Genomic DNA, 26,990 nt, shown 5'->3' with positions numbered 1-26,990 from the left:
ATGTATGAAAATAAGCAATTAGTTTCTGACATATAAGATATGACAGAGAAATTTATTCAAATAAGTTAGGCTAGAGCAAAGTTATGGAATCTGGTTGGTTATGGAATGTATAGAAACAACAACTCAGCATCACAATCTTGGTGCCTTGTTGCCCCAAAACACCAGGCTAGAGCCATCCTTGAAATGAAACAGAATATTTAACTCATCTAGGAAATTAAAGTGTGTTATGTAAATAGGAATGTGATGGAGCAATGACTAAAAACCCAGACTAAGCACAAAATCTGACCCTCTACTAAGAAACTACTACTCAGAATATACACGTGCAGATATCCTATGCTTCAGACTTTATGGAAAACTTTATGTATTTGACTGAACTATGCTACTGAGATTCAACCCATGCTTTAACTCTGCCATGGGAAAAGCTCAGTAGGACTCTTATTTGGCCACTATAACTTTTCCTTTTAAGGACTTCACTAACATACACCTGTTCTTATGTTCTCTCATTTGAATGGGGATAATAAGCAAACTTTAGACAGAATTTGGAGCATAAACTAAACATCAAGGTGAAACCTGGAATGCTCCAACATTACAAAAAATAAAAGCAAAAGGAATCACATCGTAATGCTTTACTCTTCAACAGTAATTAACAAGTCTTGAACCAAGGGCCTCAAGAATGCTTATAGAGTCATTCACCATCAGCCACACAAGGTGGAGATCTGAGACTTTTTATCTTTTTTCCCTTAAAAAAAAGAAAAAAAAATACTAGTTTTTAGTGACCACACTATCATCACAGAACTCAGTTAGTGATTTAAGGAAAAGTAAGATATAGTATTGTAGATAAGTATAGTTCTCACCACATGCTTTGCTTTCCCAGCTTCTAAAAGCAAAGTGTGATTATAAAGTTTCTACTGCCATGGGGGTCATCCAGGATAACTCTCGTTGAGTTTAAGTGAAAGAAAATGTATCCATTTTTTCTTTTTCTTTTATGTTGATTCTTAGGGGAACAAGGGGAAAATGCTGTATGCCCATGGTTTGACAGCGATGTTTTTCCAATCAGAGAGAAGCATACATTTATTTTGCTACTAGAATACAATTACATTCCAGTGAATGCCAAGGTGACAAAACCCCAGGGTAATTTCCTACAGCCACACAATTTATAGGTTAAACAGTCTCACTTTAGGTTAAACTCAAAGCTGGTGCAAGATATTCAGTGGGAAGGTTGAACAAAGGACCTCAAAGTTATAGCTATTGATTCTGGTTAGTGATATAATGATTAATTAGATGTCACTCAAATAGTGATGTGTCAATAACAGCTTGCTGAGCCCCAGTAACGGGTACCATTAAGTAAAATTTAGTGTGAGCTCTAAGCCCTCCTACTGTTACTACTTTTCTTAGTAAAGCTTAGAAGCCCTTAACAATAGCAGAGCCGCTTGGCTTTTGCTCAAATTCGCACACATAACAAGATCATTCATTGTCACCAGTTCAAAGCCATCTAGAAGAGGCAGAAAAAGAGAAAGACAGAGAAGTGATGCAGCTAAGTTAATAAATGAGGCTGTCCAGGGAAGTTTGGCAATAGGCTAGCCTGAATGGTTTCTTGTGGTTTCCTTGAAGGCCGGGGGAACTTCACCTGCTACAACTCTGTCTTGCCTCCTTTGTGTTGTAGAAATCTTAAAAAGCAGGTGCAACGTCCTAACAATGGGGGCAAGGTGTTGTAGGGGCATAACATTTTTCATTGATTCTAGCCTGGAATGGCTTTTAGTTGCTTTCAAAATGCAGTAAGGTGAATGATGGATATAGAAAAGTTTATGTGATTTCCTGTAAGGACTTCAGGCATGTTAATATACCTTATGAAATCTAATTTTATTTACTGTTCCTTATTACATATATATTTGGGTCCAGAGAGAAGAAGGAAAGTCAAAGGTACAATTCAATTGTAACTAGATTTCTTAATTTCTGTTTGATTTTGGGGCTAGCATTGAGGAGCCTAAGCCACTTTAATTTCAGTAAGATTTAAGTTCCTAACTGTACCTGTGAGGTGGGGCATTGGTATGTTTTCACTTTAAATATCTCATGGAAAAAATAAGTTTCACTCTGAGATAAGAAGTGGGTTATCTCTTCACAAAAGAAGTTTAGAAATCCTGTACAGGTGGAGGCAGTTAAAACTCAGACTGTAAATTCCTGAGCCTGGAAACCTAAGGCTGCAAGATCCAAAATAGCCTTTCTATTCAGCAAGTTTTGACAATTACACCCCAGTAAAACCAGGACAAATGGTTGTTTTTCCTGGTTTTACTGGGGTGTAATTGTCAAAACTTGCTGAATGCAGAGTGACTTTTTCTCATTGGGAACTCATCTCGTTCTAGTTTAGTAATTCCTACTAATTTGTTTTAAATAAGAAAACTCAATCAAATATAAAATTTGAATACTAAGATTTAAACCTCTCTGTTTAACAATATCTTTAAAGGTGGCTACATATGTTCCTGCCTTTAAATGCATTTATCGGTCTTTGCCAAATTATTTCAATAATTGTTGAATGAATTAAAGATCTCCATTTGTTGTCTGTTTTGTCACAATGCTTTGAATCATAATTTGTGCTAATGTTGGAGCTCAAGCAGACACGTTTCTTTTGCTTTTTCTTTAGTGCAAGTCTAGAAATATTACTCCAAAACATGGTTTTTGTGGAGCTAAAAGAGCCAAGGGTATGATTAAAATTCAGCCTTAGTGGTTATCTGTGGTATGTACTTACCCAGAGGCTGCCTCTCAATGCTGTAATACTTGGAGAAAATGATTTTCTGAATAAGCCCAAAACAAAATGTCTATACAAGAACTATAATGAAGCAGTGCAATAGCTAGTACTCTTTTGTTATGACACTATGGTAGTTTTGTTCCCAGTGTTCTAATAAAAGAATTCCAAAAAATCACCAAAACAATATATAAAACAATATATTTCTGTAAGAGTTTTTGATTTTTCTTCCTCATGACATCCTGAATTACAATGACACTGGTGATCTGAAGTAAAATGCCTGACCTGAAGGGTGATATTATAATTTCAAAGATATTACAAGTAAAATACACTCCTTTATTCAGTGTTGATCTCATTTAATCAGTTTTTCTGTCAAATAAAGTGTCCCAATATAATAATACTAGAAATCATGTCAATATCTCTGGAAGCAAAAATCATAATATTTTTCTCTAGAAATTAAATAATGCTGAAAGTGGAATGTTAGAAGTTGCAACTAAACACTACAGAATTAAATTCCTAGGAAAACTACCTAAGAAAAATAAAAAACTTTTTCTGCTGCTTTTGATAAAATTTCTGATAAAAATACAAAACTCTGCTAAATCTGCAGTCCTTTATTCTGGCAATTTATAAACAGCAATCCTATGTTCACACCCAAATAAGCATATATGGGATTTGGCTAACAGCTCTGACCTACTTGAACTATACAATTTAGGCCATTTTTGATTTCATTGGAAGTGTGATGCTCACAGATAGTAAAAAAACCTCCTAGAAAAATGTTGAAAAGATCCTGAGTATTACGAGTACAAGTACTCTTAGTGTGATAAGAGAGAATGATAGGAAGAAAACTGAGGAGTTTTAGTTTGTTTCTTCTCGCTTCTTAAGTATTCTTTGAAGTTGCTAAGTATTTTTTCCTGCCTATTACACCATCATCTTGAGTGATTAATAGTTGTTAAGGTTCATGGAGAGAAAATATTGGATGTTAAAGGCTCCTTCATTTATCAGATAAAATCAACGTCTGAATGTTAAAATCAAATACATTCAGGTTAGAAATAAAGCGTCTTCACTGTTGCCAGTGTTAACAATTGAAATTACTTATAGAGAGAAATGGTGCATTCTCCACCTCTTGGTATTTCCAGATCACTCCTGTATGTTTATTTCTGAAAGGTATGATTCAGTCAAAGCCATTTATTACTGATGTGAGTAATTGGGTATATTGTTTAGCTCAAGATACGTGCAAAGGTAGACTAAATGCCTCAGTGATTCCTCTTGATCTTGAAGTATTTTATTAGACAAGTCTTTTCAAGTGGAATATAAATATTTTAAGAGTTGAGGTTTTATAGAAAACCATTTTATTTTTATTTTTGAAAGTACTAGCTTCTCCCCTGAGGCAATATTTTACTATAAACACATTGAACTGTATGTTGATAATGGTCTCTGGATTTAGTTTTTCCCCTTAAATTTGGCTTCTACTAACCCTACAAAAAATTGGGCAGTTTGATTAAATTCTATCCACTTATAATGATCTTGCTTTACATATTTATATTATATTTTTCAGGATCTTTTCACCTTTTGGATTATATGAATTTGAAACAGCTCTGAACCCCAAGCTGGCAGTGGTATGGAAGGAATCCAATATAACATGATTTATTTGGATCATTGCTTCAATGCAACTACAGAGGCACAAGGTTCACAAAATAGATGGAGAAAGCTTAAGTCTAGGTCTCAAGACCATATATACTATAGAGTTCCTTGAAAGGTGCCTTTTGTTTCCTGAGAGCTTTCATTTAATTTTTTTGTTTATATTTCTGCAGCATAATTTTTAGGGTCTTTGGAAAAGAGGGGCAGATTTTTTTTCAGAGAATCACAGGGTGGCTGAGGTTGGAGGGGACCTCTAGAGACCACCTGGTCCAAAACCCTGCTTAAATAAGTGTCACCTTTAGTAGGTAGCTCAGGAAAAGTCTGGTTGGGTTTTCAATATCTCCAGGGATGGAGAATCTTTGAATCCACAACTCTCAATTTGCTAAGACCACAAGATGATTTGGCGACTGTCTGAAACATCTCTCTGAAAAATAATAGTAATAATATTTCCAGTTTTCCAAATTCTTCTGCAGGCATCCCCAGCCATGCTTGTGAAGCCACTGTGGCTCCCTGTCCCCAGACACAAGTTTTCCCAGTCTGTGCACACAAGTCTGACATGACTGTGGCCACACAGACCCCACAAAGAGTGGTGCCTGTGTTGACACCCATAAATGCACACACAGCCCTCACATAACCATGAGTCTCACAGTCAGCCTGAACCTGTTCCTCCTGTCTGTGATCAGGAGACACAAAACTGCTCACTATCTGCTCACATGAAACTGATTTTGTCATGTTTCCTCTATTTTCCCATGTTTGCTCCTCCCAGTTCACCTTGGTTACCCTCTCTCCCCGTCTTTGGTACTTACATTAAGCATACCATAAAAAGTTGGAACATTCCCACAATTAACTTGATGCATCCCTTAATAATTTTTACACAATCCATGAATTCTCTTCACCACTCCATTTTGTGATAAATCCTGTACCCTTGAAGGCAATATTCTCCTTTTAATCTGAAGGCCTCTGAGAGAGAGTTTCTGCTGCTGACTCATCTCAGTGGGATTCACACCAGGGACAATAATTTTCTCTTGATAGCTTTAGAGGCAGCTGATTCAGTGTGCTCTAATTTTCACTGATTAGGTTTTCGCTGATTGTGTTACTATGGGTCTTCCACTCGTGACTGTTCCTTAGATCCTTGCTGAGTCTATCTGTTCAATTTACTTATCTTTTCATCACGGACTCTACAGACAGCTAAATTTTGAATGAAGCAAATGTGGAACTTTTAAAGAACTGAGAGAAAATTTCAGGTTTTTCTTGCACCAGCTTGCTTCACCTGTTTAAGGAAGAAGTTACCCAGTTTGGAAACTGAAATAATATTGTATCCTTAACTTTTCATGCAAACCATAGGAAGGACAGTATGGGGAGTTCAGCTGCTTTCAGGTTTTCTCTAATCTGTACCAGAGAAGCAACATCTGATATTAAATTCATGTCTCTATGTTCAGTATTGCTGGATTTATGCACTCAATTCCCTGAGGGTCTCAAGTTGATCAGATAGAGCACAGTTGCATTTCTGTTCACAAAGACCACCTCACAGTGCTCTATGCAGGCTTTCTGCAGCAGTGGAACGGCTGATATGTGATCTGGAATAATGTCTATATGGAAAAAAAGTTAGCTTTTCAACATTTTTGAGTCCTTTTGAACAGACAAAGTGAATTTTTCAAAGCTTTGTCTCGTACAACTGACTTATTTTACTCCCATCTTTGGTACCTTTCTACTTAATATCAGATTGACTGTTTCATGGAACCGTAGTGCAAGCTGTAGCTCTGGAGAGTGAAAGTATGTGGGTATAAGAAGTGCTGCTCTTAGGGAGTGTGAGAAACTATAAAAAATGGAACATTAAAAGTAAGAAATTTGAATTTAAAAGAAAAAAAATGTACTTCACCCTCTTTCCATTAATTCTCAGGAAAGATTTTCCTCAATTTCTCACTCAATATTTAGTGCCACATAGGTTGCAGATAAATTATTTCCTTTGCTTCAAAGAAATAGGATGCTAAGTAGGACTTATAAAGGTGGTTTATGTTCTCCTTTAACCATTGCGTTTCTGCTTACTCTTTTTTGGTTAAACACATGTCAACAAATTTATTGATTAATTAATCATTATGTCATTAATCATTCATTCTTAATGCTCTTTAGGATAAAAGTTCCGTTAATTGGATACACTTATTCATTATGGGTTGTGGCTTCTGAAATGCCCCCTATTTGACCTTTATATTTGACATTGGTAAAAAATGACAAGGTTACTGCTTAACCTGGACCTCCCACTTGGAAAATATAGTAACCTGGGGTCATTAATTTTAGTTGCTATCTGCTAGTAATGAAAATGTTCATAAGTAAGTTTCAGTGGGTGAGTGGCTGAAATTAGCATAATTTTTAAAGTTATGCTGATTAAGGGATAAGAGGATGACTCTTCATTCCTTGCTCTTTCAAAATTCATCTAATTTCACTGACTTCAGACTCTTGTAATTGCTCATGGATAGTTTGATGTTTCATGAAGTTAGTAGCTAGATCACAGGACTGAAACACATCTAGGGATCTCCAGTGTCTGTGAAACTTGTGTCATAATTGTTGTGTTACACAGGCAGGAACACATTACTGTGATGCTAATATATTTTGCTCACCAGTTTAACAGAGTTTAAGGTATTGTAAAATGACTTACATCCACTTCTATTATATAATATAAACTGCTTCACATATGATGAAATTTGAAGGATCCCTTTAGTCCTTCAAATCATTCTCTTTGTTAAGCATGCAAGTACCTTTTAGATGCTTGATGTAAAGTCTTATTCATTGAAGGAATAAGCTGTGATAGCATACATGCTCATAGTTAAAAGAGAAAAGATTTCCTACTTGGTAGAGCACAATGCATTAAAGAGTCCATATAAGTTAAAAGAAAGTGATTATGATTTTAAAGCCTAGGCAACTTTAATTTGTTTCCTTATTATCACCGTTAATAGTGTGCACTACTGTTTTTATGGGGGAGAGATCCGTCTTTTCTGCAAAGCCTTTCCCTGGTCTGCTGTATGTAGCAGAATACTGTATATATTCCTAATATTAGAAAAAAAACTGCAGGAAAAAAGAAGCCACTTTCCCAGTTATGCCTTTCAGAAATGAATTCTATTCTTCCTTTTGCTTCAGAACTCTTACGTGATCCTGTAAAAGGTATCTGCAAAGACTCATAACTCAGTCATGTGGGCGAGGTTCACTGAGGATTGGGAAGCTGCATCCCTGGCATGGAGACGTTTTGTTACCTGTTATCAGCATCACCAGCACCTTGGTACACTAGGTGAAAATATGGTTTCACTTTATCTACTGTGTGCATCCTGTGTGTTTCTGTTCTGCAACTAAAGAAACTAAAGTTTCTGTTCTGTTTTGCAATTCAAAGAAGTCTTCTGAATTTTATTCGACAGATTTTATCACTGTTGCTCCTCTTCAACTGCATGGAACAGCCTTAAAGGGAATTTTCAAAGCATCTTTATTGGATGCTTGTTGCAAGTAGGAAACTGAAGGTCATGTGTCCTTTGTACTTAACCTTTTGTGACTCCTGGCAAATTAATACTTGAAGGAAAGACCTATTTTAGCTGATTGATTCTTCCTTTTCTTGTGTTACCTTTGTGTGGCTTTGAGACTTCTTTTCCTGCTTGAGTGGAAAACCCTCACCTTGATTGTGGTCAAAAATTATCTATTTACTGGGTGGTGTTACATGCAGTATAGACCAGGAAATATTATAAAGTTACAATAGGAAACTTTAGAACAGCCTTAATAAAATTAGGAAAACTTGAAAATGTCTTACATTTTGAATCAGAAGGCCAATTAGCTGCCCAATGTGGGAACATTTTAGCAGATCTGAATGTCTACAGTGGCTGTATTAAAACATAGTTCTGAAATGACTGGCACCTGATTTGCATATATTATGAAGATGCCTCTGACTAGTTCATGGTAAAAACCAATTGAGTTTTTCCAAGGCTTCAAATTTTTGGCTATTTCATGAAGGAGTCCAGGTTAAAACAACCCCACTTAAGGATGTGGAAACTGAAGAGTCATAAGTGGTAAATATTTTGGAAATTTTCATTTTGGTGAGTTAGTATGTGAATAGGTGATTAGAGTTATCAGAAAGAAACTCCGGGCAGTACAGACAGTTTTTCAGAAAAAAACCCCTGAAATTTGTAATAGGACTTTGTACCAAAATTACTAAGAGATTTATAAGTTATAGGATCACTTTTCCACTATTATATAAATTACAAAAAAAAATAAGACAGCCTCATATTAAAAGAATAAATATTTCTAAATTTAGTTATTCATATTAAAATGAAAAAGTATGCAATTCTTTTTGAGAATATTGTATAGCTGTTAGTAAACCATTATTTTAAAAGGATTATTACATGCATTGTCTCTAGTGCTCATTTACTAGAATTGTAGCTGATTGGAATGTTAAATTTGTTGTCATTGAGGGAAAAAAATTCAAAGAAAGTATGATGGTCTTCTGTAGCAAGCATGAGGAATTCTAGCTGTTTGTGTTACCATAACATATTTTAATGAATTTATTTGTGTGGAACTAATAAACAGGTTTTCCACTTAAAGTGCATCTTTACAGAAGCAATGAACTACCAAAGAAAAGTTTAACATTTAAACAATTAGCATTATAATAGAATTATTTATAATTATACTATCCTCATACCTTTGAAAGAAACGTTTTCTTATTAAATTTTGTTTATTTTAAAAATTTCCATTATAATTTTTTAAAATAACCTTTCAAAACATTTTATTACAATTTGAGCAAAGAAACAGAGGTAAATTTCACATTTGAGTGGCTAGCAACTATATTCTCCGCTGATACATAAATACCTTTTTTTCCTTTCTAAAATGAAATTTGAGCATATAAATACCAGAAATGAATGATTGCAAATATCCAAGCTTATAGTACTTGTGCACAAGGCAAGTACTAAGAGTTGTTTTTTGGACTCCTCTGCCAATAACAGACCTCATATCATGCTATATGGTTAAGTTGTAATCCTTTTTTATGATTTGTCACTTTTCAACATGGACATTGCTAAAATTGGAGCTGCAAGTTATTCTGGTAGGCTTCTCCTGTCTGCCTTGGATACCAGAGGTGATAACATTCTGCTGTTTGACATCTGCATCATCAGGGCTGCACAGGACACTGTTATTGCATGCTGGCATACCAACAGAAGGAGCACAGTAGTAAAGAGTGCCTTTACACTATTGTTTGTAGTGCTGAAAAGCTTTCAGTGAGCTGTTTCAAGTCAGTGCAAAAGGCAGCTACTGAAATTCAGAAGGGACATCATCTTGTCTGTGCATTGTACATTTTTTGTTCTTCCTCCAGTCTATTTAAAAACAGCAGGGATCTTGGCTTGCAGCTATGGGTTCTCAGCTGGCTCCCCTTGGAGCAGGTATTTATTTCCCTGATATTCTTACTGGCTTCCTTTCCAATTTTTGTATGTGTAGCCATATAAGCATAAAGATTGTATGTTAATGTTTGCAGGGTTCTGCTGGGGTTGCCTGGTCTTGTTTCAGGCTTTCAAATCCTTTGCAGTGGTGACACCCTGAAGGATGGCAGCATAACAAGCATGTAGATATGTGAGTCAGCCTCCCTCTCTGAACAGATGGGTTATGACAATTACTGTAGGAAAGGAGGCTGCCAGAGAAGCCTTGCTGATAAGATTAGTGGTGGTGCTGATACTGGCTATGTTAGAATGACACACCTTCACAGGCTCTGTTATAGTGACACTGCAATGCACTTTTACACAGAAAAGCATGAAAAGAAATAAAATCAGCTGATCAGTCTATTTTTGTAATTTTTTTACTTCACCTCGTTTAATGGTAAGAATATCAAAACCCATAAGAAACTGCTTTATCTAGGAAAAAGTTGTTACATATTTGTCAAGTCCTCACATCCAAATTACAAACTAAAGGATCCTTTTAGTTTCTATGTGACACACAAGCTATAGATTTCAAAGCTTTCCACTGTTGCAAGGCTGTGAAAGAGGCAAGTTTGTACTGAGAGTAAAATATATTGTAGAGAGGTGGTGGTCATGTCAGGTTTTGATCTCTTTGTATGCCAAGAGCTTTCTCAGTCTGAGACACTTATACATCTATTTACCACTAACTCCAAGTGATATTCAGGGCCAATTAGGAGCCTTGACCAAGGTGTGTACAGAGCATGCTGAAACCATGGCAATGAGGTTCACACAGAACATGATGTGATGTCTGCTTTTTAGTGTCAGATATCTTTTTCTAAGCTTTAAGTTGGAAATCAAAATTCCCTCGATGCTCACTGATGTGGATGTAAATGGATGTTGAGTCCTTTAGGCTGCATTGTCAAAGTGGCCAGATGTGGTACAAGCTGTTATTCTTACAATTCCAAAAATTAAAGGAAATTATATCTTGCAACTACATACCTGAAGAGACACTCTTCTCAGTGAAGCCTTCATCTTGTCCTATACATCCAGCAAAATAATCTGTCAGTTTAACACACAATTAACTTACTGTGTTGTCAAATTCATAATTTTTGAAGAAAGTTTCAGTGTAGAAAATGTCTCAATTTCCAGCGCTTTTCGAGAAGTGACTTTGCATAAATAAGATTAAAACAAAAATAGACTTTAATCGTCCTAGTAGAACAGCCCAAAAATCCCAAAATTCTGGTTAAGCATTTTTGTCAAAAGACTAGCAGTAGCATTTGTATTGATGTTATGAAAATTTCACTACTTATCACTTTAGTTTAAAATATCAGCTCCACATGGAACAACTGGATTTGATGAGCAGCCAGCAGTATTGCAAACTGTCATAACAGTTGACTTAAAATGAATGAAACTCAAGCCAGAGTAGTCTAACCAGACTCGGTAATCCTGATGCACAAAATCAATTCAAAATGAGAGTTCCACAGATCAGTGAGAGTTCCATAGATCTAAACATGAGCAAAAACTGACTGGCAAAATAGGCTATTTTTAATCTACTTGATTTTGGCAAAATAATTAGCTAGAGAATTGAGTGTTAACCCCAATTCTTACTGCTCAAGCTTTAGGGATTAAGTGCAGGCAAAATAGCATTACTGGAATCTTCAAACCTTATAAGTAATAAAATATCACAAATAGAGCATTCTGGGAAGGAAAGACCACCTCCTGCATGGAGGCTTTCTTTGTGTTGTCCTAATTCACATTTACTGTTTACTGCTGCTTAATTTTAGGAAAATTCATTCTGAAAATAAAAAAAGTTAATTTTGAAATCTTTTGTGTCTATAGACATGTTAACTGGTAGTACAGATGCTAGGTTTATTTTTTCCTTTTCTTTGATTCAGTAGAGCTGAAATCGTCTTCCTTTCTGAAATGATAGTTGATCCTTTGTGTGAAACAACAATAGCAAATAGAAAGACAGGTAATTATCTCCAAAAACATGAACTGATTTGTTTGAAACTGAACATCTATGGACTAAGCTATATCAAATTTAGACAGTGCTTCTGAAAATTGTGGATGTATAGTAAATCACTAGCCTGAGGGCATGCAAAGCCTGAAAGAACAAAAGCAATGTTCCATTTTACCTGTTACAATCTGCTATAAATGGTTTTGTAAGTTGCAGCAGTATTTTGGATTGTAGAAAAAATAAGTAGTGCTTGGCATACCTTATGTGCAGTGCAGAATTCTTTATCAATTCCTTTAATAGGAAAGAAGGTAATCCTTTGTGAAAAGACTCTCACTTGGGAAAGTGAAATGGTTAAAATGTTACAAAGTAGATGATTATTTTTAATTTTTGGATTACAATAATGTGGCAGCTCTGTTATCTAGCAAATCCATATGCAAAAGACAACTGACCAGAATATTAAATATAACCTCTAACTAGAGCAGAGAAGCCCTCAGCTCCATAGATGGTTTTTTACAACTACTAGAGCTAAAATAGATCTCAATTAGTGAACAAAAAGCTTTCTCAGGGTTTTCAGGAGAATTGTAATAGAATGTGAATTCATTGAGGATTAAGTCCAAATTCTGCAAATGCTTTTAGGAGTAAGAACAACATATCCTGAAATCTCACCTTCTCCTAGATTTAGCTGTCAGCGTGAAGTAGAAATTCACAGCTTCAAATTGGACTTGGGCACATTATCTTTGGGGTGCCAAGAAACTATTGGCATTTTTCCTCTAATGCATGGTGCAAAGCAGCAGGCTGGGTCTGTGCTCTGAACAGAGCAGCTGGCCAGGGCAGAGGGCACAGGCAGCGTGCCCCCAGAGCCTCCCCAGATGGAGGAGCCCCCACTCTGCTGTCTCCCTGCAAAGGGCTGAGCTCGCAGGCACAGAGCTGTGGTGGGACCAGCTGGGGACAGACTCCCCGCCTTGGAGTGGTTTTGGGCATCAGTCACTAGACATGGCAGAGAAACAGGACCTGATGCAAATCTTGGAATGCAGTTCCCTTGTATTCTGATCTGAAGGTTTTCTTCTCTGTGTTTGCAGAAATCCTGAATCCTCTTCTGCATCACCTCACAGCTTTTGCACAAGGACTGCAAAAGGTGTCTGCTGACTGAGCCAAAAGGCTGGTGGGCTGAAACACTTTTGGCTGCAGAGAAGGGATTAAACTTGGACTCCATTAAGTGACTGTAGCTGGAAGGTATGACTTTGGGCTGAATGGCTTTAAGTAGTTTACAGGAGACCTTGTGGTAGTGATAAAACTGGTGCAGTCATTTCTATTCTAAGCTTTAAAACTGGAAGCATGTTAAACAGATATTATATCAAGAAGAAGAGAAAATTAATCTGTAGATATTGATTAAACTTTCTGCAGACCTGAAAAGAACTATAAAAGTAAATAAATGTTTTTTATTAAACCTTTGTCCTGTTAAATGACAGGAATCTACATTCAGCTAGCATAGTGTGATTTACTCTTATGGTAACAAGAAAACTTGAGGCAGAAACTAATTTTCCGCATCCACTGAACCTGCATTCATGTGAAAAAATCTAATGATTGTAATAGAACTACCTGTGGGAGTAAATTTTACTGCAGAGTATGAAATGTCCAAGAAGGTTGAACATATGCAATGTAATATTATTCAGGTGTTATGGAATACCAGCTCATCCTATGAGGTGCTGTCTGCTTTCTCAGTAGTTACACTGAAGCTTGCAGAGAATGCAAGTTTTTGTACAGTTTTCAACCTCTGTGTGCTCGGTTTGGAAAACAAAAGCTACAACTCTTTTCTTTTGTAGTTGTTGTAGTAGTGCTAAGTACATTCAGATGTGCATTAAGGAAATTTGAATACAGTTTTAAAATATTTGCTTTACTATTTAGTTAAAAAGAAGTGAGCTTGAATTCCTCCCCCCCAGCCCCAACTCCCAGAATTCTACCTCTAGCTATGTAGAGATATCTGTTACACTTTGCATGAAGTTACTTAGTGCTTACATGATCACTTCCTTTAGTTCTGCTGGGATGGCAGTAATCTTCAGTATGGAGGGGTCTTTATTGCTGTTTTCCATGCATTTACATTGTAGGCAGCAGTTTTATTGATTTCATCAGACTTGAATGTTAATGCTGACTGTAAGCCAAATCCTGCCTGTCTCATATACACACTGGTCTAGAGAACTTTATGGAAGTAACAGGATGTGGCCCTTTCTAATTTTAAAACCTTTGAGCTATTCAATTTTATACATCTATTTATTAATCGTTGTTGTATTTCAAATATGCATGATATTGATTCAGTTGACTATACCAGCTACAGGGTCATTGTTGTACAAATTAAATGGGGATAACTCAGAGAATAGACCTCCCTCTTGAAAGCCATTCATTTTTGCCTTGGATTTAAATGCATTTTCTATATGATACATTGAAAGTGCCGCAGAGTACAATATGTAACTGGTGTAATATTTAATGATTATTTGTGTAACAAGTTATTTATGCATCCTTTATACTTATTTTTATATTATTTTTAAGAGGAATTTGTATGCATAAATTATTTTTGCTAATCATATTCTCTGTCCACTTGCTGAAGCCAGGTATGGTTAGTGTTGCTGAATCTTCTGGCCTCTTAGAGGTGAACATGTATTCCTAGTGGGGGCATGAATTCACAAATTGAGTTTTTATATTTAGACATGTTCAGTTACACAGATCAAAATTAACAGAAACACTCAGCATCGAAAAAAATCCCAGCACATGTGACCTCATCCTCTTACCCCCCTGATAAGGATGAAGATGCATTAATGGGAATGAATGCACATTTGCAAGGTGGGTCCCTATGACAGCAAGGCTCAGACACTCGGTCTGTGCAATAGCTTCCTCTGGATCCCAGGCTCTCTAGTTTCTGGCAGCTGGGCACACAGCTTCCAAGGCTGGTACCAGCCCCCAGTCCTCCCTCTGCACACACAGATGCAGAGACACACAGACAGCTGCACTGTGGAGCCCTTCTGTAGCCAGTCTTTGACACTCAGTCTCCCCAGTGAGTGGCTTGTGCATCACTCACACAAACTCTCTGTTTTTCTCTCTCTCTCTCAGTTGGTCTCTGGACCCCGTGGTGTCTAGCAATCAGTCTTGACCTCTGGGTCCCTCCAGTAGCTGTGTCCCTCACAGAGATGCACACTCAGATGCACCCCAAACTGGAGTCCACTTCCATACGTGGCTGCTGAGCCCTGTATCCTGCTCCGGGACTTGTTCAGTCTGACATTTTCTGGGGTTTGTGAGTGGTTGGTGACACCCAATCACTCACAGTGTCTGAAATTACTGGCACCCCAGACACAGAGTCCCTTTGACCCATGGTCTGACTCTTGTTGCTGCCACTCAGATCCTTCCCACCCCAAGAGCACACAGGTCCATCCCCAAGGTAAAGAAGTAGAAATAGGATTACACAAGAAGACAGAACAGACTGTGGTGATGATTACAGGGCATGGCCAGGCAGACAAAGAGAGTAACTGGAATATGGATGTTTAAATATGACTATTTACATGTGATCATCTTCTTTTATCACCTTATTCATCTATGCTTATTCCATCCCATGCTTATTCCATCAAACACTTTGATTCTTCCATTTCCCCTCCTTTGGCTCCTCCCTTAAATTTTTAATTATAAGTCTTATGCAATGTCAAGAAATTCCTCCTCTTCATCTCATCACAAGATCCTGCAGCTCCCTCAGTCTGAGGGGAGTTGTCCCCAGCTTCACTGGGGGGATACTCCCCTGGAACCCTCCAGGTTGAGACAGGGAGCAGGTGTAGGTGATGAGGTTACTGAGTTTCCCCTGCCTGACCCTGTGCCTCACACATCTTTGTGTGGGCAGAAAAGCCTTTTTTCCACATAGCCTAACACATATGTACAAGTGAACTTGCATCTTTATCACATTGCCTTTGAATGTGACAACAGCTTATTTCAAACAGAACAGGAGAGAGAGATGAATAAAAAAGCCGGAGGAGACTGTACACAAAAATTTCGAGCAACAACACATGTCGGTGTGTGATCTGCAACACCCCTGCCTCCCTACACCTCTTAGCACCAACAACTCTCCTGGCACAGCTGACAGACCTGTGACCACAGTAGTGCTAGTGGATACCACTATAATTCACAGGTATTCATGGGTTATAATCTGCTCTGACACTATACTGTGTAGTGCATATTCCCTGTTCAGATAAATGCCAGTTGCATTCCCTTCTATGTAAAAATTTCAGCATCTCTATTTCTCCATGTAGGAAGCTGAAAGTCAGTTTGCAGCTCAAAGGTAGGAATGCATTACTTAAAATTACAGATCTCTCTAGTCACAGTCCTTGCTCAAAATCATCCATGGTGAAATGCAATGAGTTATTTGAGAAAAAGTAAATATTCTATGCTGTGTATCTGCTCAGCTATACACATAGAACCCCTTGATGCCTGCAAATAGATAAACTAGGAACATTGTTATCAACCAAATTTTAAAAATTTCAATATTATAAAATGATCAGCTAAGAGAATAAAAACATTGTATAGGTTGCATCTTTTATGCAGTCCCTCTGGAAAAGTTTTCAAATTGCTTTTGGTATAAATATGGCTAGAGGATTTATAGGAAAGAACAAACAGGAATGAATGCTGTTTAGACCTTTAAACTTGGTGATATTTTTCTTAAGACTGGCAATAAAAGCATGATGACGTATCATAAAGGGAATAAAAGGAAGCAGAAAACCCCAGTGTTTTTAAACCTAGGTCTTCTGGCTCCAAATGACTGTTTTGTATGAGGCAAAGACAGTGTTGATCCACAAGGACTATAGATTATTTGAGGTGAATTTTGGATCTTCTAGTGGGCATGACCACAGTCTTCTGACTTAACTTTTAGGCCACCTTACATGTTTTTAAATAGTAGTATACTTCTGAATTTTTAGGCAGTAATAGTTATTTATGATACTTTTATATTGTTACAGCAAATAGCTACCAAAAGGGCAATGACTTAAACACTCCCAAATCATCTTTTTTAAGGCTTCATGGTATGCTGTGTCCAGGGTTGCTAGAATATTTAGGTGTTTTGTTGAAGTAGAACACCTTTACAGCTGGTTTAATCAAGAGATCTAGAACATATCATCCAACCTGAAGGGACCATTCAGGAGATCTAAATCTCCTGAATTTCAGATCTGGGACCTTAAATGACAGCTGCTGAAATCAGGCTGAGAAATTCCTATGTATTCATATATATATATCCTTCCAGATTCTTCCTGGTCTCTGTGGTCTGTCAGTGCAACTGAGTGGACAGTTTTAGATGCTAGAATAAACTTCACATTTTCAACCAGATCTTCTTTATATAAACAGGACACATGGGGTTATGTCCTATTTCAGTGACTGGGACAATAAAAATAGGAGTAGTTTCCTCTTTGTCACTGTTTCTCTAAGTCACATACTTCTCTGTTTTAGAGGCACATAGACTTTGAACAGTTATCTAAACAGGTGTTATTCCAGAGATGTACCTCCAACATTTTACATGAAACAGCAGCCCAGTTCTGAGGTTAATCCTGCAATCAACTGCAGTTGTTACACATTTTTTGGTTCCAAAGGAAGTTTTGTTCCACACAAACCAGATGTCCAACAGGGGATATTAAATTGGGAGCTCTAGTTGTGCACTTTATAACTGTACAAGTTGAAACTAATGTTTGATGCTTCACAATATAGATGTGATGATGATGTTTCATCCAGGGACCAGGTTAAAGCCAGTCTGAGGGGAACTCACAGACCATGCAGGGTGTTGATGCTGGGTCACATCACCACCTGCTTTTGATTTAGTGGCCTTCCCCTGTTTTCACTATTTAAATAATACTTGTTTTAAAATATTACTTTTTAACTGGTTTTTTCCTTCATAAAAACTGCGCAAAGAGCTGTTTTTTCTCCCAGCATATGAACAGGGATGTGAAAATACTGAAAGCAAAGCACTGTGTCTTTGATCTCTCCTGACCTAATCTGCGGCTCCTTTGACAGTTACGGAGATAATGGACAATCTTTGATGAATTTGTTCCTGTCTCACTGAGATAGAAAGTCAATCCAATTCTCCATTTCTCAACTCTGTGTGATAACAATTAGTGCCAATGTCTTGTCAACTGTGTGCTCATGCAGGCCTTTCATATGGCAGTCAGTATATATTGAATGGAAACTATACAACGAGAAGGTAGATAAAAACTGGGTCAATATTTTAGGGTCAAGTACTTCAGGATTCAGTGTCAGACAAAGCCCAAAAGTGAATATTAATATATTTTTTCCCTTAAGAATGTTGAAGTGCTCTATTTGAATGTTATATGAAGGTCATGCTGATCTAGCAACATTTTAAAAGATCATAAAAAATTGTTCTTATTAAAACGTAGGGTAGAGTGCCTATTTTGAAGCTATGCCACTGGCTACATGTGACATAGAGTTAACCTATTGAAGACTAGTATAAGCCCATGCACAAAGAAGATGCACACTGCAGAATGCAGCTCTTTAATTTTACTGCAAGATATAACGAGATGCAGGGATCTTATTTCAAGGTAAAGCAAGATAAATTCAAGGTTGAAAAGAAAAGTACATATTTCTAAAAGTGAAAGTAATTAATCTTTAGAAAATCTTATCTAGGGAAGCTGTGGATTTTCACTGCCTGAAAACTTTAAATAAATCCGGTGTCTTACAAAAGAGATATTCTAGCTAAAAAAGGAGATATGAGCTTATATGGATTAAAATGGAGTATTCTATGGTGTGTGAATATCAGAGGTTAGAGTGGACAACTGTCATGGTTCCTAGGACTCAAAGACTATCAGCTTGTCTGCTATTAATTTAATCAAGATTTGTGTTCTAAAAAAACGAGGAGAAAAAAGAATCTATCACTTTTTGTCTGATTAGACAAGGATTTAAAGTGATAGGCGTTCACTTTCAAGTTAGAGTTCTTTTTGTAGGCAAATGTTCTGTGTTAACAAAGTTTGGCAGTGACAGGTTGCTATTCTGAGCTCATTAGCAAATAATTGGTGGGTTCTTCTGATGTGCATAAGAGTTTCAAGTTTCTATAATACTTTGAATTAATGAACAAACTGTAACTGATTATTTGGTTTGTTCTTCTGAGGTGGGTGAGTAATAATTTTAACAAATGTCAGAAGTCTTGCTATAATGCAGGAGCTAATAAGTAATTTTTGCAATAATATAATTACTATTATTATGTGTTTAAATTACAATATTATCATTTATTCATTCATTCTGTGATAGTACTCAAGTTAATCAGGTTAAAATGGGTTAATTATATTAGGCTCTTATTATGATGAAAAGCCAAAAATATTCCTGAGCAATTAGTTACTGGACAATTCTGATTTTAAAATCAGACCACATACATAGGAACAATAACCAAATAAGGGTGTAGAAAGGAATGTATAAGAAAAGGCTTTCCTCATACAAAGAGTGTGCCTGCATATAAAATATAACATTTGTGTACAGGTCATACATACGTAATATACCATTTGTAAACTTGCTATTTATTTTGTTTTAAAGAAGAGTAGGAAAGTCCTTAACATTCCATTGAAAATTTCCAAAATTTTCAAAACGAATGAGAAGATCTGCATCACAAATTTCTTTGACTACAATAGAAAAAACTCCCACAACTTCCAAGAGATTTTGTAGCAAAGGACAGTTTAGAGAATAGTCAACAGATTTAAACACTTGAAAATATTGTGGAATAATTGAAAGGCAGGGAGAGAAGCGTACAGACAGAAACTTTTACCATAGATTTGTGAGAAATGGAAATCAAAATATTCAGACTATGTAAACATGAAAAGCATTTTTAAATTTTACTTATTTGTAAGTGTGCTAACATTAAAATTGAGACATTCTACAACAGGTGCACGAGTATTTACTATTTGACTAGTAGATATGTATTGCTAGTGTCTTTAGGCAGAGGCTAATATTGGGAAAAAACAGCTTTTAAGCTGTAGGAATGTCTTTGACACAGACAGAGTGTGATACAGTCATATGTAGTTTATCAGAGTACCTGATATTTCAATCAGTAGAGGTCAATACTATGCATTTTATTGAGTATTCTATTGCAAGCACAGTTAAGCAATACAAAAACATCAAATAAAATTCCCATTGAGTTTTAGGATTGTAATGCATAAATTATTCTGGGATTTATAATTTTTTTCACAACTACTTGGTTATATCAAAAAAGTGTAATTGCTGGGTAAACTCAAAGCAAATTTTGACAGTTGTCAAAGGCAGGATCTCAGAAAGAATTTAAGTTCTTGAAGTGGAGGAGCAGCATATTTTGAAGTCTTAGTCTAAACCTGTGAGGTCCAGAGCTCCCACAGAGCTCTTTCTTATATTTGACAGGTCTGTAATCTGTAAGCACTTCAGTTCCTGACCTTAAAGTTGTCCAGATGCTTAAATCACTGTTACTGCAGTTGTCAGAAGTATCTCAATCCTGGTAGTTCAGCAATTCAGCCCTAACTCAGGGATCCAGAATCTAGGCACCTACTGCCTTCCTCCTTTGAGGGGTATGATCTGCTAAGCTTCCTCAGACTTACAGGTTACTGAGCATGCAGAGATAGTGTCTGCTTCCTTTTAAAGCATACCTGGAAAATAAATCTCCCTTTTCACTTAGAGATTTGGTTATTTTAATATGACAGTGTGAATCCTGGTTCATTTCCTCCTATACTGAAGAAAAAAAAATCTTAATACTACTTATCTCTTTAGACTCACCAACTTGTTTGAAACTTTATGAACTTCATTGCATATGTTTGTGAACAAAAATGCTTTCCACCACAGATAGTAAACTTATGTCTCCCTGATGAATTCCTAAATGGAAGGAATTGGAAAAAAAAACCAAAACACACACACACAAAACAAGCTGACAAGTAATCCATAAGCTTCTTTGAAAGAAAGGAGTTTTGTATGTTTTATCCAATTTCTGATGTGATGTCAAATAAATGTGGGCAAGTCACTAAGACTGTACTGCATTCAGCAATAAGTTTGAACTCAGATGGGAAACTGCTGAATTTGTGGTGAACTTGTGTAAACTACTACAAAGACTGCCAGGTTTCTAGCATAACTTTTATCTGACAAAAAAAGGATTTAAAACGAAATCCTGGAACTGCAGGGTAAGTCTGACTTCCATTCCTTGCAAAATGGTGATCTACAAAATGGAATAACATTTTGATACAGCACAGGTGTAATCACATTGTGTTAGGTGCCAGGAAACATGGGGTTCTATAAGAGTGTGAGTAAGCAAGTGGGTAAAGGAGAGGCAGAAGACCTAATGAGAATGGATTTGGAAATTAAAATCCTTGAGTATCTTCTATTTAAGGGCCACGTAAGAAAGTTATTTGCTATTACTGTGGAGAAAAACTAATGGTTTAATAGGATGGCAAGATGAAGGGTAGGCCACAGCTGAATTTTAGATCTCTTTTCAGGGGGAAGAAGAGTATGGATCCCCATAGATTAGGGATGTGTGCATTTTTATTCAATATTTTCACAGATGACCTTGAGACAGGGAATGTGTAATGTTAAATATTCAAGTTTTCAGATAATACTGAGGTCTTTCAGGCAGTTAAATGTGGGCATTGGTGGTGAGAAACCCCATAAGAAGATCAGTAAACTCAAGTATTGAGTAAAGAAATGCAAGATGATCATTTATGTGAGTAAATAGGAGGTAACAGAACATAAATCATACTTTAAAAATGGTGAACTTGAAAGTGGAAGTTAAAATTCAGGAGGAATATTTTGGGCTCTCTGGCAGTTTTCTGAAATCATCAACTCAGTGTGCACTTTGTTCTCAAGAACAAACAAAATATTTGGCATCATCAGGAAACATATTGAGACTAAACCAGAAACAAGCTTTTTTTTCCTCTGAAAAACATTGATGCACTTGATACAGTGCTTTTCCTTGCATCTCAGAAAAGCTATAATGTAGTCAAAAGTGATGCAGAGAAATAAACTTCTCATGATTATGGGAATGAAACATTGTCTCATATTAAAAGATTAAAGTTGTCATAAAGTCATAAAGCGATTTGCATTGGAAAGGACCTTAAAGATCATTTTGTTTCAATCCCCCTGAAATGATCAGAGACTTCTTCCACTGGGCAGGACCCATCCAGCCTGGCCTTGAGCACCTCCAGGGACGGGACATCTCCATTTTCCTCTTTTCAGGTCTGCTCACAATCCAATTCAGCCCACATTTCTGCTTGGCAGTGCCCCAAGGCAAGTGCAGAAACTTGCACAGCCCCACCTCTCAGGTGTGTCAAGGTCCATCAGGCGGCATCTTGGCATCTCTTCCCTCAGGGAAGACTCCACCACACAGACTGGTGTCGTTGGCAAACTGGCTAAGCCTTTCCATTCTGGGAAGAAAAGCCTGGGCAGATGATAAATATTGGCCAAGTCATGAAGATAGTAGTTAAGGCTTTTGTTATTCATCAAATCCCCCAGTACATGAATAAACTCACTGAAACGAGCAGGATGACAGCTTAAGAGAGGTAAAAGAAAGTAGTGCCTTATAGAGTGATTAGTGAATTAGTGGCATGTGTTGCCATAGGTGGTCCTGGAGAAAAGTAATACCAAGCAGTTTCAAAAATGGATGAATCAAGTTCCTGAACAACATATTGATAATTGGACAGTGAAATCAGAGATGTACTCCCTGCATTTCCTTCTGTGAACAATTTCTTCTGAGAAGAAAAAGATGGCGAATGGCAGATAGTGGAAGGACTTGTGTGTGATTGCTAAATAGTGCCTCCTACTTTTGCAGAGAAAATGCTGAGCTGTGCTCCTGTTTGGCAAGCTTCCACAGGATGATGATACCAGTGGCTCACCAAGGTTAATACAGTGAGTCCAGGGAAAAGGTAATGAGGGGTTATGGGAACCTGCATTACCTTATTCTCCACAATCAATGGTGAATAATAGTGGAAGGGTAATTAGAGGGAAATGTAACGATATAAATCTTGAGAGATTTTTATTAAAAAAAAAAAATAGTAGGCTAAATTTAAGCTATAAGGAGATATATATCCAGCTGATCCACACTCCAATGTTTTCATATTTAAAGAAAATAGTATGAGGCAGATGGTTCAACTATAATATAATTTTGCTATATATTTAATTGGTGGGGGAAAACAGTCTTAATGAAAATTCTTTGTATTTCTGCTTCTCTTTTTCCTGGAGGATGTATTTCTATTAATTTTAAAGGAAAAATTCAGATTTGTTAGGATAACTCCAGCTGTCTTCTGAAGTCCCACCTATTGTTAACATCAATAACGTAGAGAACTCTGTAATGTTTCTGCTTTTTCTTCCTAATTATTTCCATATGAAACTTATGTCTCTTGTAGATTTCATTCCATCCTCTTCTTACCTTCATTTAAAGTTTGGGGTTTTTTGACATACTTCTTCTCTTATGACTCATTAATTTTTTAAAGTATTACATTCAAACCACATATATATATATATATATATATATATATATATATATATATCTGTATATATAAAACCTACATTTATCTTTCTAAATTCTTCTAACAGACTTCAAAATAAATGAAGGTGCTAAAAAAAAAAACTGAATAGAAGTAATAGAGGCACTTTTTTGATATAGCAATGTGAAACAAATCCATTTTTGTGTCAAAAATTCTAATGTGCCTATGATTATTTGTTGCCTTACTGCAGTCTGTTTTCAGAATGTCTTCACTTTCTCTAGAAAAAACTTAGGGAAGAAGATAAAGTTTTGAGTGAAGTCAGCCATGCCAAAAAAGCTGAGGAAACATAGTTTAACACAGCATCGTTATTTCAACAAATGTACTAACATGACTTCATCTCTGGGCCCCCAGAATGAATCAGAGAAAGCAGCCTTGAAGAGATTAAAACAAGCAGCCTTGAAGAGATTTGTTTTGAGAAGTCTTTTTAATATCGGTGTAGAATTAGAACTTTACAAAAATACAAATTTTTATGAAAATGTAAAGGAACCCTGAAAAAGTATTATGCCAGATGTTTTTCCTATAAGATACTGTGCCCATATTGGAAAAAATCATAGGTTAAATTGAAGAGGAAATACTCTCAGACTAAACATCATATATGACAAAAAATGAATCAGGTGAAATACCTAATGAGAAGAAACTCAGAAACACACCTTTAGGTGACACAATCGGCCAAAGAAAGGCTGGGGTAAAGGTGAATCTGCTGCTGAGTGGAGCAGGGCATCTCCTGTCACAGGAAAAGCTGAGGTACTGTACACTGCCTGCTCCTCAGCACTTACAGTAGGACTAGCATCTTCAGAAGGGTGAATCTTGACATTGCAAATTAATGTCTGAAGGGAGGGTGTGCAGAAGACACAGTCAGGCTCTATTCAGTTCTGTCCCACAAAGCTACATGAGGCAATGGTCACAAACAGAAATACACAAACCCTGCTTAAACACGAGAAACAGTTTTTTACTGTGAGAGTGACAGAACTCTTGAACAGTTTGTCCAGGGAGATTGTGGAACCACCCTCCTTGGCAGTACGTGAAAGTTGCCTGGATATGGCCCTGGCCAACTGATATTTGGTGCAGAGTATATTGCATTTGATTTTGGATAAATGTAATGATTCATTTCCTCCATAATTTGTTTCCTAGGTACTGCTAATGCAGTAGGGGTTGTGAAAAGGGACCTCAAATTAGTATTAATGAAAGCTCAGATATTTTCATTCAGCCATTTGGAGGATATGTTGAAGAAAACATGCTGTCAATCATTTTACTTTATGAGTTTTAAAACTACTCAATCTCTGGATCTTATTTATTTTAGTTTCACTTAAGTTTTCATCAACTTTGTGTTGCTACTGTGTACTGCACTAGGATCGATAGACAATTTAAAGTCTTTTGTAATGTATTCATTATTTCATGCATACTGAAGGCATCTTATATAAAGGAAAGGAAAGGCTGTATCAGTATTTTGCAATTATATCCAGTCTATTAGGAAAGCAATAACACAGATTTTTGTGGAACAGGGTTCATCGCAGAAGAAATAGTGCAAAAATTAATTCCTAACAAAGCATAAATCCAAACACGCGTGGTGTGAATTGTTAAGAAATAGATAAAGTTTTTACACATATTATCAGAATTCTAAAATGAACTTTATCTTCCTCCAGCTTAGGAGAAGTTTTTCTATTTTGATCATAGATTAAGCAGGTACAAAAGATTTACTTGTATGCCCAGAAAGCTTCCTGGTACCCTTTATGATTAGGCCCACTATCCAGAGAGTATTTTGTACTTGAAAATGAAGGGACAATCAAAGAATTAAGATTATCAGTAGAATATCTACATTTAATTCTTGTCTGTATTAAAGACTTTTTGCATAATGTAGAGGAAATGATTGTTCTGTGATACAATACCTCATCTCTAATCTTCAGAGGAAAGAATGAGTCTGCCTTTTCTGTAAAGTCTTTGAAGCAGAGTCTGTCTCCTTGAATGCATTTTCCAGCATAAAGTACAATGGAACCTCTGATTTGTGTGAGAGCCTTTCAGTGTTACTGTGATAAGAATAAATAATAATTAGTAACAGATGTTTTGTCTACTTTCCTTATGAAGTAAAAGTTCATGAAAGAAAGCAAATATTCCCTGTAAATTGAAAAGAACTCAGAGGTCAAATTTTAGCTATTATTCTAATGAAAAATGAGATTCACCTAAAGCTGTTGATAAAGAGCAAATTTTCATACATTTCTCCTATTTCCTGTAAGTTGTGTTAGAATTATTATATATATTTTATAATTTTAGAGTTTAAGCACACAAGAATATTAAAAGCCCCCACAGATTGCATTTTTTCCCTTTAGCTGTACTATGAAGATGACATCAAACCTTCCCCAGAGCCTTCTACTACCTTAGTGCTTTAATAAGTAAAAAAATAGCAAGATTTATGAAAATTTCAGTGGGATACTTATACTGGGAGAAATATCAACTAGTAGCTATCCAGCATCATTGTTGTAAATGACAGTTTTTTGCAGAAAGTCAAATTAAGATAGGCTGCATTTATTTTTATGTTGGTAATGCTTTAGTACATAGAACTCACTCATTTTAAGCAAGAAGAAAAATTAATTTAATTCCAACAGTCTCACCTCATTCTTCCTGTCTGAAGACAGAATCAAAAATGGGAAAATCCAAATTATTATCATGATGCTTTATTTATGGTTTAGTTACTTGAAGGAAGGAAATTGCTGTCTCCAGTGATATCACCTCTTACCTTGTTCAGTTTTTATATTCTCTTGAAATTCTTAGCTCATCAAGAGAAACAAAGTCAAAGGATTAAAATAAATTTATGTTCTGATACTTTCTGAATTGCTTCTTTATATATATATGTGTTTCAGAGTTAGAAATAAACTTTAATGTATTTGACAATGAAAAATTATTGAATCTCAAGAAAAGGATTTTAGAAGAATTTATAAAATAATTAGCTTGTTTGAAATATATAGATGATGGAGAATTGTCAGTGAGCTGCTTTAACTTTAAGTGATTTTTACCTCCTGACTTGCTGACTGCATAGTGTTTCGTATCAATATGAACTTTGGAAATGAATGACAGGATGGATTTAAAATCTTTTTCCATAGGTCAGCAAGAATACAGGAAGGAAGAAGCTGTCTCCTTTGAATAAATGCAGCAGCTAAATTCATATTGAGTTAGCATCATTCCCTGAATTTCTCCTTTAGTCCTGTGGTATCTCAGGATCCTTAACTGAAGAAACAGAGCATTCAGCAATTTCCATGAATGTTAAAGGGACAGCAAATTAGGAACAAGGATTAGAACCAGCAGCAGCTTATCAAATGAGATGGCTCTGAACCCCTCCTATCCTTCTTATCAATAAAGTCTCATTGTCTTTTGGCTTCTTGCTTTCAGCATTCTGACTGTTTCTCTGGATGTATTATGCTATCTGTTTTAAAACCTTTTGCTTTTCTTCTAAGTTAGGGAGTGTAGGATATCTGTACTTCGCATCTTTCCACATGCATGGACTTACTCCAACACTCCTTTATGTCTCCCCACCATTCCCACTAATGGTAATCACTAGTTCACTTTTCCTGCCTTAAATTTGAATGCTTGCTGTGAGAAGCATGCTTTAAATGTCAGCAGTCTCTTTGACTCAGTCTCATTTTCTTATGCTGTTTGCCAGTTTTGCTTATATGAGAATTGTTCCATCTAATGCTCTAAAGCTCCCTTAGCCAGATCCTCATCAAAAGTAAATTTACTTA

The 26,990-nt window shown here is 36.3% G+C and overlaps 1 long non-coding RNA gene across 1 annotated transcript in view; it reads left to right on the top strand.

The window, feature by feature from the left end:
* The first annotated feature begins 7,547 nt into the window (after window positions 1-7,547).
* Window positions 7,548-26,990, top strand: part of LOC128950925 (uncharacterized) — a 40,781-nt gene continuing 21,338 nt past the window's right edge. Inside the window, exons 1-2 of the long non-coding RNA XR_008484404.1 lie at window positions 7,548-7,658; window positions 12,829-12,982. This is a non-coding gene — a long non-coding RNA (uncharacterized LOC128950925). The remainder of the gene's footprint in view (window positions 7,659-12,828; window positions 12,983-26,990) is intronic.

Source organism: Melozone crissalis, unplaced genomic scaffold (assembly GCF_028551555.1).
Source record: "Melozone crissalis strain CALT ecotype California unplaced genomic scaffold, PUWL_Pcris_2 ptg000006l_1, whole genome shotgun sequence".
Taxonomy (NCBI): Eukaryota; Metazoa; Chordata; class Aves; order Passeriformes; family Passerellidae; genus Melozone; species Melozone crissalis.
The sequence above is the reverse complement of the archived record's forward strand: the minus strand, read 5'-3'. Positions and strand labels throughout refer to the sequence as shown.